The 11,066-nt window shown below is 37.3% G+C and overlaps 1 long non-coding RNA gene across 1 annotated transcript in view; it reads left to right on the forward strand.

Annotated features, from left to right (window-relative positions):
- Positions 1 to 11,066, forward strand: part of LOC115284142 — a 24,797-nt gene continuing 13,731 nt past the window's right edge. Inside the window, exon 1 of the long non-coding RNA XR_003905122.1 lies at positions 1 to 115. This is a non-coding gene — a long non-coding RNA (uncharacterized LOC115284142). The remainder of the gene's footprint in view (positions 116 to 11,066) is intronic.

Genomic DNA, 11,066 nt, shown 5'->3' on the forward strand with positions numbered 1-11,066 from the left:
CGTGTCATGTGACAATTGTTTGTAGAAATGAGATCAAGTCAGGTATTGCCCTAGTAGAAGGCGGAAGGGAAAACAGTGCATCTTGGATATTGTAGTTCTTGGGTGGCCGATGCAGGTAGGAGGCTACAGCATTTTATTTGAAATGTTTACGTGAATGTTAAAAGCTCAATTTATTTTCCAGGCTGAGTGCAGTGGCGCACTTAGCCTAGAGGTTTGGGGTAGTAATGAGATGGAGATTATCACTCTGCTAGCTAGGATGAACGTGGGAAAACCTGGGTGTCGTTTGACGATGAAACAATAATTGGGATCTATGAAGGGTGGAGTGAAATTGAAAGGGGATTGCTCTGTGAACAACGGAAATATTCGTCCTAGTCTTGAAACTATTCGCCCCAGCGTGTCTGTACTTTTGCTTTAGCCCCTAAGGCATAATTTTTCGCACCAACACTTAAAACTATATCCCATAACTTTTTTGTCTCCATGTCTCCCCAGTGAAAACCCACGAAAATCGTCTCGGCCTAGTTTCGCCAGAATGGAACCTAAATTGCATCTGCATTTGTTCTAGTTAATCCAAACAGCCACCCGGCAGTATATATTTAGAAAATTAGCCTTCCTTTACAGAATCGAAAAAAGATATGAAAGCTTAGTAGTTGCTTGATAAGCATCTAATGATTCCTAATCTAATTTTTTATACCTATGCAAGGAATCCATACATGATTCTTCTGATAAGCTGCTGCAGAAATGATCAAGGTAAAATGGTCTTTATAGTAAAGTGCTTGTATTTGATAAGGGACTTTAGGGTTTATTATGTAGTTATTTTACAAGACTTTCAAAATAATTCAAAGAGAGTGCAGTAGTGGACCTTCCCTTACACAACCTGTCTTCTGAACTGTTTGTGGTTTCCCAGTCACAATGTTGTTCCTCCAGCATGGGATGATCTTTCCATTCTCTAGCTAACATATCCTTAAGATTCAGCTCAGCTTCTACTACCTCCTCCTTTTATGTCTTCCCTATATTGGGCTAAATTTCCATAGGTAATACTAACATTCTGTCATAGCCTTTCATATTGCCCTGAAACTATTTGCATTTATGTTGGTTCCTATACAGCACACATATCTCCACATGTACAAAAATACACACCTAGACATATCATGCCTAAATTATAAGGTCCTCAATGACAGGGACTGTGCCTTATTAATCTTTTTACCCCTCATCTAACATGAGCCTGTTGCTTCGTAGGAATGCCAATAAGTGTTTGCTGAAGTCAGTTCTGACTCCCTTAATAGGCACTGAGTCTTTACATTTGTATGTGCCCACGCTATCTTATGTCTTGTATTTTGAAGATGCTCAATACCTGTTTCTTTGCTAAGGTTCCATAAAAATTATTTAAAACTCTTTTACTGGGGTTGAGTTTTGTTTTAGTTTGTTTTGCTCCATTTTGCCATAAACTTTAGCAACATTGCACATGTTTCATTAATTTATTTTGTGGGTTATCTGGATGTATTGAACAATTCTTTTGTGATATGGTCCTCTGATGAACGTTTTGTGTAAGAGATTTCTTTGAGAAGTGTAATGTATTGTTCAGTAAATCATTCTGCCATTTGCCTTCATATGCCTTGATAGCAGAAGTGACATAGATTGTGTTTGTTAGAACCGTGAGACTCTTCATACCACCAGTGGAAATAAAAATTAATAGATTTCCCAGAGTAAACACAGGAAACTTTCCAAAATCTCCATTAATAGTGAGAAGCTATGAATGGGTGGTTAAAAGCATGATAAATTAAGGTATCTCTAACTTACTTTGGCAATATGTGTATACGTGTGTATATATCTTTTTCAATATGAGTATATCTAACTTTCTATGGATTCAGAAATTTTCTAACAATTAGACACACTGTGAAGAGACCGCTTATCATTTCATTCAATTTTCCTCCAAGGTCCCGGGGCAACACAAACATTGATGCACTGCCGTGATTAACTCTAGATCAATTCTTGCTATTCAGATGTATTTTCCCTTATCTCATTCTTATCTCTCCCCTCCACTGGACTGGGCACTATGGTTATAGGTTTGCGTAAACAGTCATATTTAATGCAGTCTCTTAATTCATACTCTACACCTCCATCATTACCTTCCTTTCTCTCTGTCTCTGGAATAATCAGACTATATAGTTTCTCTGGGTAACATTCTCTTTCTTTGTTTCTTTTCACCTCCTACCATATTCTCCTTTTTCTCTCTCTGAATTAAGACTTTTAGTCTCTCTGCCTGGTCAATGTTCAATTTCTCTTTCTCCCCAACCCTGACATTTCTCTCTTTGCAAATCATCTTCCATCAGCACTGCCTCTACCAAGCTCTTTATTTGAAGCTGGAATTTCAAAATTTATGCTTTTAGACTGCCCTTGGTCTTTTGTTGTTTTGGTTTTAGTTTTCATTTTTTTTCTTTTCCATTTGCTTTGCTTCATTCATCTGTATGTTTGTGTGCTTTTGTTCCCTGTTTCTTTGTCTGTCTGTTGTCCTTTCCAGGGCTACCTCAAGAAACAAGCCAAAGGACACATGGTGGAGAGTCCCAAATATCACTATGTGTAGGGAAATAAAACAACCAAAGGTATAACAATAGAGACCAAAGGACACTATTAACTTTTTATTTTTTTAATGTTTTATTTATTTTTGATACAGAGAGAGACAGAGCATGAGAGGGGGAGGGGCAGAGAGAGAAGGAGACACAGAACCGGAAGCAGGCTCCAGGCTCTGAGCTAGCCGTCAGCACAGAGCCCGACGCGGGGCTCGAACCCACGAACGTGAGATCTGACCTGAGCCGAAGCCGGAGGCTTAACCGACTGAGCCACCCAGGCGCCCCCAAGGGACACTATTAAAAGAACACTTTCTGAACAGACAGGCCCTTCACAGTCAATGAGCCTCCTTTAAGAGGACAGAACTCGCACTTACAGACCACATAACAATTTTTAAAATTTAAAAGACACAAAAAGATAGCCAAAATGATGAAACAGAAGAACTCTCCTCTAAAAAATTTCCAGGAAGAAGTAAAAGCTAAAGAATTGGTCAAAACAGACATGAGCAACATAAATGACCAGGAATATAGAACAACAGTAATAAAATTAATCACTGGGCTTGAAAAAGGCATGGAGGACACCTGAGAAGCTACTGCTACACAGATTATGAACCTTAAAAATAGTTGTGATGAATGAAAAGAAATGCTACAAATGAGGTGCATAATAAAATGGAGGCAGCATTACATGGATAGAAGAAGCAGAGAGGAGAATAGGTGAATTAGACGACACAGTAATAGAAAAAGAGAAAGCCGAGAAAGAGAGAGAGAAATGGATCCAGGAGAATGAAAGGAGAATTCGAGAACTGAGTGATACAGTCAAACAGAACAATATCTGTATCATATGAATTCCAGAAGATGAAGAGAGAGAAAAAGGGGCTAAATGGGTACATGAACAAATTGTAACTGAAAATTTCCCCAATCTGGAGAAGGAAAAAGATATTGAACTCCAAGAGGTACAGAGAACGCCCCTAAGACATAACTTGAATTGATCTTTTTTGTGACATATCATAGTAAAACTGGCAAAATATAAGGAAAAAGAGAGAATTCTGAAAGCAGCTAGGGATAAAAGGGCCCTAACATACATAGGGAGACCAATCAGAGTAGTTGCAGCCCAACCTACTGTAACTTGGCAGGCCAGAAAGGAATGGCAGGAAATCTTCAATGTGATAAACAGAAGAATCCTCTATCCAGCAGCCTGAAATTCAGAATAGAAGTAGAGATAAAGGTTTTCACAAATAAACAAAAAATGAAAGAATTCATCACCACTAAACCAGCAATACATGATACCCTAAAGGGGACTCCATGAAGGAAATGTTGCAAGGAACACAATGTATCAGACACACCACTATAAGCATGAATCCTACAGAGAACACAATGATATTTATCAATAATAAACCCATATTTAGCAATAATAACACTAAATGCAAATAGACTAAATCATCCATTCAAAATACACAGGGTACCAGAATGAGTTTAAAAAAAATCCATCTATTTGGTGTCTACAAAAGACTAATTTTAGACATGAGGATACCTTCATATTGAATGTATGGGGATGGAGAACTATCTATCATGCGACTGGAAATCAAAAGAAAGCCAGAGTACCCATACTTATATCTGACAAATTGGATGTTAAAGTAAGAGCAGTAACAAGAGATGAAGAAAGGCATTGTATAATAATTATAGGGTCTATCTGTCCATCAGGAAAAGCTAACAATTATAAACACCTACACACCAAATTTGGGATCACCCAAATACATAAGACAATCACAAACAGAAACAATCTTATTGATAAGAATGTGCTAATAGCAGGGGACTTTAATATTCCATGTACAACAATGGATAGAGCAACTAGATAGAAAATCACTAAAGAAACAATGGACCTGAATGACACATTGGACCAGATTGAATTGATAGATATATCTGGAACACTACATCCTGAGGCTTTGGAATTCACTTTTTTCTCAAGAGCACATGGCACATTCTCTAACACACATCACATACTGGGTTGTAAAACAGCTCCCCATAAATCAAAAGAATTGAGATCATACCATGCACGCTTTTTTTTTTAATTTTTTTTTGTTTTATTTATTTTTGATACTGAGAGAGACAGAGCATAAGAGGGGGAGGGGCAGAGAGAGAAGGAGACACAGAACTGGAAGCAGGCTCCAGGCTCCAAGCTGTCAGCACAGAGCCCGACGCGGGGCTCGAACCCACGACCGTGAGATCTGACCTGAGCCGAAGCCGGAGGCTTAACCGACTGAGCCACCCAGGCGCCCCAACGCTTTTAGATCATAATGCTGTGAAACTTAAATGAATCACAGGAAAAAGTCTGGAAAACTTCGAAACACATGGAGATTAAAGAACACCCTACTAAAGAACAAACAGGCCAATCATGCAATTAGAGAAGAAATTAAAAAATATTTGGAAACAAATGAAAATGAAAATACAATAATCCACACTCTCTGGGATGCAGTAAAGGCAGTCCTAAGAGGAAAGTAGGTTGCACTCCAGGCCTATTTGAAGAAACTAGAAAACGCACAAATACAAAATCTAACAGCATACCTAAAGGAACTAGAAGCAGAGCAGCAAGAACCCCGCAAACCCAGCAGAAGAAGAGAAACAATAAAGAACAAGGCAGAAATAAACTATATAGAATAAAAAAAAAAAGGAATTGAACAGATCAATGAAACCAAGAGTGGGTTTTTTGAAAAAAATAAACAAAATTGACAAACCTCTAGCCAGGCTTCCCAAAAAGGAAAGATAGAGCACCCAAATAGACAAAATCACTAATTAAAATGGATTTATTACAGCCAACCCCTAAGAAATACCAGCAATCATCAGAGAATACTATGAAAATTATATGCCAACAAACTGATCAACCAAGAAGAAATGGAGAAATTCCAAAATATACACAAACTACTAAAATTCAATTAAGAAGAGACAGAAAATCTGAACTGACAAATAACTAGTGAATAAATTGAGTCAGTTACCAAAAATCTCCCAACAAATAAGATCTCTGGACCAGAAGACTTCCCTGGGGAAATCTACAAGATTTTTAAAGGAGAGTTAATACCTATTCTCAAGCTATTCCAAAATATAGAAATGGAAGGAAAACATTCAGACTCATTCTATGAAGCCAGCATCACTTTGATTCACAAACCAGACAGAGACCTAAATAAAAATGAGAACTATAGGCCAATGTCCTTAATGAATACAGATGCAAAAATACTCAACAAGATACTAGGAAATCGAATTCAACAGCATATAAAAAGAGTTATCCAACTTGAAAAAGTCGGATTCATTCCTGAGTTACAGGAGTGGTTTGATATTTGGCAATGAAACAATGTGATATATCACATTAACAAAAGAAAATATAAAAACCATATGATCCTGTTGATAGATGCAGAAAAATAATTTGACAAAATACAGCATGCTTTCTTAATAAAAACCCTTGAGAAACTCGGGATATAAGGAACTTCATTAAGCCATTTATGAAAAGCCCTCAACTAATATCATCCTCAATGGGGAAACACTGAGAGCTTTCCCACTGAGATCAGGAACATGACCAGGATGTCCTCTTTCACCACTGTTGTTTAACATAGTTCTGGTAGTCCTAGCATCTGCAATCAGACAAAAAAGGAAATAAAAAGACATCAGAATTGGCAAAGAGGAAGTCAAACTTTCACTTTTCATAAAGGACATGATACTGTACATGGAAAACATGACTGACTCCACCAGAAGCCTTCTAGAACTGATCCACTAATTCAGCAAAGTCACAGGGTACAAAATCAACGTACAGAAATAGGTTGCATTTTTCCAAACTGGTAAGGAAGCAACAGAAAGAGAAATCAAGAAACTGATACCATTCACAATTGCACGGAAAACCATAAAATACCTGGGAATAAACCTAACTGAAGATATAAAAGACCTGTACAATGAAAACTATATAAACTTATGAAAGAAATTGAAGAAGACACCAAATGTTTCTATTCCATGCTCATGGGTCGGAAGAATAAACGTTAAAATGTCATTATTACCCAGCAATCTACACTTTCGATGCAATTGTAATCAAAATTGCACCAGCATTCTTTACAAAGCTAGAACAAACTATCTGAAAATTCATATGGAGCTGCAATTGCCCCAAATAGCCAAAGTGATATTGAAGAAGAAAACCAGAATTGGAGGCATCACAATCCCAGATTTTAGCCTCTACTACAAAGCTGGTGAAGATGTGGAGAAACGGGCACCCTCCTACAATGTTGGTGGGAATGTAAACTGGTACAGCCACTCTGGAAAACAGTATGGAGATTCCTCAAAAAATTAACAATAGCTCTCCCATATGACCCATCAATAGCACTGCTAGGGATCTACCCAAGGGATAGAGAAGTGCTGATGCATAGGGGCATAGGTACCCCAATGTTCATAGCGGCACTTTCAACAATAGCCAAGTCATGGAAGCAGGCTAAAGGTCCATCAACTGATGAATGGATAGAGATGTGGTTTATATATACAATGGAATACTACATGACAATGAGAAAGAATGAAATCTGGCCATTCATAGCAACCTGGATGGAACTCGAGGGTGTTATGCTATGTGAAATAAGTCTGGCAGAGAACAACAGTTGCCATATGTTTTCACTTATAAGTGGATCAGGAGAAACTTAACAGAGGATCATTGGGGAGGGAAAGAGGAAAAAATAACTGGGGAGAGTGATGGAGGTAAACCATGAGAGACTCTTGAATACTGAGAACAAACTGAGAGCTTATGTGGGTGCTGGATAGGGGAAGGGGACTGAGGGGCCTGGAGGAGGGCACTTGGTGGGATGAGCACTGTGTGTTATATGGTAACCATCTTGACAATAAACTATAAAAAAATCAAATTTGGAAAAAATAAATATGGAAAATAATTTAATATATGCTACCATTTACACAGTATGCTATTATTTGTGTAAAAAGGAGGAATACAAATGTATATATATATTTTTTAAATGCACAGTATAGCTGTGGATAGATACATAAGAAACTATGAAGAAGTGAAAAAAATGAATCTTAAAGTCATAGCTAATCTAAACTTTCATAAACCAAATGAATTAGAAAAGTTTCATATTTTTATATTTATAGTTACTTTTTATAGTAAAATCAAGAAATATTAGTTGAATAGTTGCCTGAATACTAATTAGTGAATCAATATTAACCAGAAATAAATACTCTATATTGCTTCACAGAGCACTAATTTCTATTCTGCTCAGAATGGGTAGGAATGACTTGGATGAGAACATAGATTACACAGTTATCAATTTCCATTATATCAGAAAACTAGTAAAATAAACCAAATGTTTGCATTCATAGGTCTAATAGGAGAAACCCAACAGAAGACCGTAGGGAGGGGAAGGGGGAAAGAGAGTTGGGGAGAAAGAGGGATGCAAAACATGAGAGACTGTTGAATACTGAAAATGAATCGACGGTTGAAGGGGGAGGTAGTAATGAGGAGAGTACTTGTGGGGAAGAGCACTGGGTGTTATGTGGAGACCAATTTGAAAATAAACTATTAAAAAATAAAAATTTAAAAATAAAAAATAAATTAAAAATAAATTTAAAAAATACATTTGATTGTTGGTTGGTGTTCCATGCTCTTGTCAACCAAAGTCATCTATATCCCTTTAAAAAAAATTAGGATTAAAATAGAGAAAATAAGAGGAATTGGCTTACTGTCGTTAAGTTTACATTTCTAATTCAAAAATTGACTATTATTATTTTCCCTACACTTGATAAGAATAATGAATTTGTTGAATTCCAATTCACATGTGGATTGGTAATTTTCTTTAAACCCTAATAAAGATTATTAGTGTTTACTCTTTATATCTGCCTATACGTATTTAATGATTTTTATATTTTGGTTATTTTCATTACAAAAGTTGATATAGACCAATTAAGGGATATATTATACCTTATTAGATAACATAAAAAATACTTAAATTAAATATCTCAAGGTCAGTGATGTAGAGATTGAGTTCACCGCAAAACAAGGATTTGCAGCTTTATCCCTTGGGATATTAAAAGTCATACAAATATTCATCTATTCCCCTGTTTTTGTCGTCTGTAAAATCAGATTGGGATGAAGGATTGCAGGCACAACACCATTATTTTAAGATTGATAATTCTTCAAATTGCCTCATATGTTCTCATCACATAGTTAGGACCTCACTAGTTGGCAGCCATTTTTAAATTTAACTGATCAGGGGCACCTGGGTGGCTCAGTCAGTTGAGCGCCTGACTTCCGCTCAGGTCATGATCTCACAGTTCATGAGTTCATTTCCTTCATCAGGCTCTATGCTGACAGCTTGGAGCCTGGAACCTGCTTCAGATTCTGCGTCTCCATGTCTCTCTGCCCCTCTCCTGCTCACACTCTGTCTCTCTATCTCTCTCAAAAATAAATAAACATTAAAAAATTAAATTTAACTCATCAGTCATGTGGTATTTATATAATGGAATATTACTCAGCCATCAGGGGATTAAAAAAGAAATCTTGCCATTTTGCAATGACATGGGTGGAGCTAGATTGTATTATGCTAAGCAAAATAAGCCAGTCAGAGAAAGACAAATATCATATGATTTCACTCATATGTGGAATTTAAGAAGCAGAACAGATAAACATATGGGTAGGGGGACAAAGAATAAAGGGAAATAAACCACAAGAGACTCTTAGTGATAGAGAACAAACTGAAGGCTGATGGAGGGAGGTGGGTGGGTGATGGGCTAGATGGGTGATGGGTATTGGTTGAGGAACAAGAAGCCAGAGGCACCATAAGAATGTCCTGAAGGAAAGGGATGGAGCAGCAAGAATGAAACTGAAAACAGTTTCATTCCCAGGTCAGAAAGCCGCTGGGACTGCTTGTTCTCTCCAGAAGAACATAATACAGACACCAGGCCAGGGATAAGAATGTTTTGTCTGGTGCCAGATGTACCCATGACCCAGTATGGAATACACTGCAGGTGCATGACCTGTCAGGATGCGAAATACTATGTTGTATGTGCTTGCTGTTATCAGACAAGTAGCAAAACAAAAGAGGGTTGAACTGGGAGACCGGTGCTTTGACTCTTGGAGAGTCTTAGTCCCCTGCTTTGTAATTCTCTCATCACTGCACCTTTAGGACCTGTCTCTTAGCTGGTGCCCAAATAGGGATGGTGACCATTCTGGCTTCTTCAAGTTGATAAAGGATGGTGTAGGGGTACAGCAGTTAAATTATACCCAAGGGTTAGTTGAGTGGCCCACAGTATGGTTTCACAGGAAGGCTGGTAGGCATGAGGCAGCATAAACATTAGTAGACACAGAGAGAAAAACAAAAAGTAAAGATTATATTGACCAACAAGATGGCATCTTAAGGTAATGTTTACAGTTTTCAAACCTGTCAAATATTGGAGAGACCCTGACATTGTAAACAACACATGTCAGGGACTCTCTCATAACCCAGGTGATGGAGAAGCCAGAGCAGTAAGTAATCCATGGTGACTCTATTTCCAAGAGGTAGTCACCCTGGATAAGAAGGACTCCTCTCAGCACCTCACAAGACTGACAGGGATTTTTGCTATGAGTGGCATGCCAGCCAAACTGAGGGGCCAGGAGATGAGGTTTCTCTTGGCCAGTTACAGGAAATTGAGATAGGGACAACTTTCTTCCTTTTTCCTATAGATGAGTAATTCCCCAAATAAGGCCATTACTCCATTGGAATGCATTATGATTCATTTTCTTTTATACAAAGGCTTGGCCCAAAATAAATTAGAAGAGGAAATCTGTCCAACAATTGGACATGTTTTGCAAATGTAAAGGAAATGGGAGATTTCCCCTATGTTCATTGTTTTGGGACATTAAAAAAAAAAACAAATTAAGTTAGGGCTAGACTCTTGGCTTTATTTGGAGTATCTAACTGGCATGCTACATACTGGTACAAGTCATACTAAATTGCATTTGATTGGAGAAAATACTGCATCTGCAAATTAAAATCCCAGGTGAAAAGGTACTGTGTCCTTTCTTTTCTTATTTTTTATAATTTTTTTAAAAAGTTACATCCAAGTTAGTCAGCATATAGTGCAACAATGATTTCAAGAATAGATTTCTTAATTCTCCTTACCCATTTAGCTCATTCCCCCTCCCACAACACCTCCAGTAACCCTCTGTTTGTTCTTCGTATTTAAGAGTTTTTTATGTTTGTGTTCACCTCCCTGTTTTTATATTATTTTTGTTTCCTTTTCCTTGTGTTCATCTGTTTTTGTATCTTAAAGTCCTCATGAGTGAAGCCATATGTTATTTATCTTTCTCTGAATAATTTCGCTTAGCCTGATACCCTCCAGCTCCATCCACCTAGTTGAAAATGGTAAGATTTCATTGTTTGATTGCCAAGTAATACTCCAGTGTGTGTGTGTGTGTGTGTGTGTGTGTGTGTGTATGTGTGTGGATATGTATATATATATATATATATATATATATATATATATATATATATA

Source organism: Suricata suricatta, chromosome X (assembly GCF_006229205.1).
Source record: "Suricata suricatta isolate VVHF042 chromosome X, meerkat_22Aug2017_6uvM2_HiC, whole genome shotgun sequence".
NCBI lineage: Eukaryota > Metazoa > Chordata > Mammalia > Carnivora > Herpestidae > Suricata > Suricata suricatta.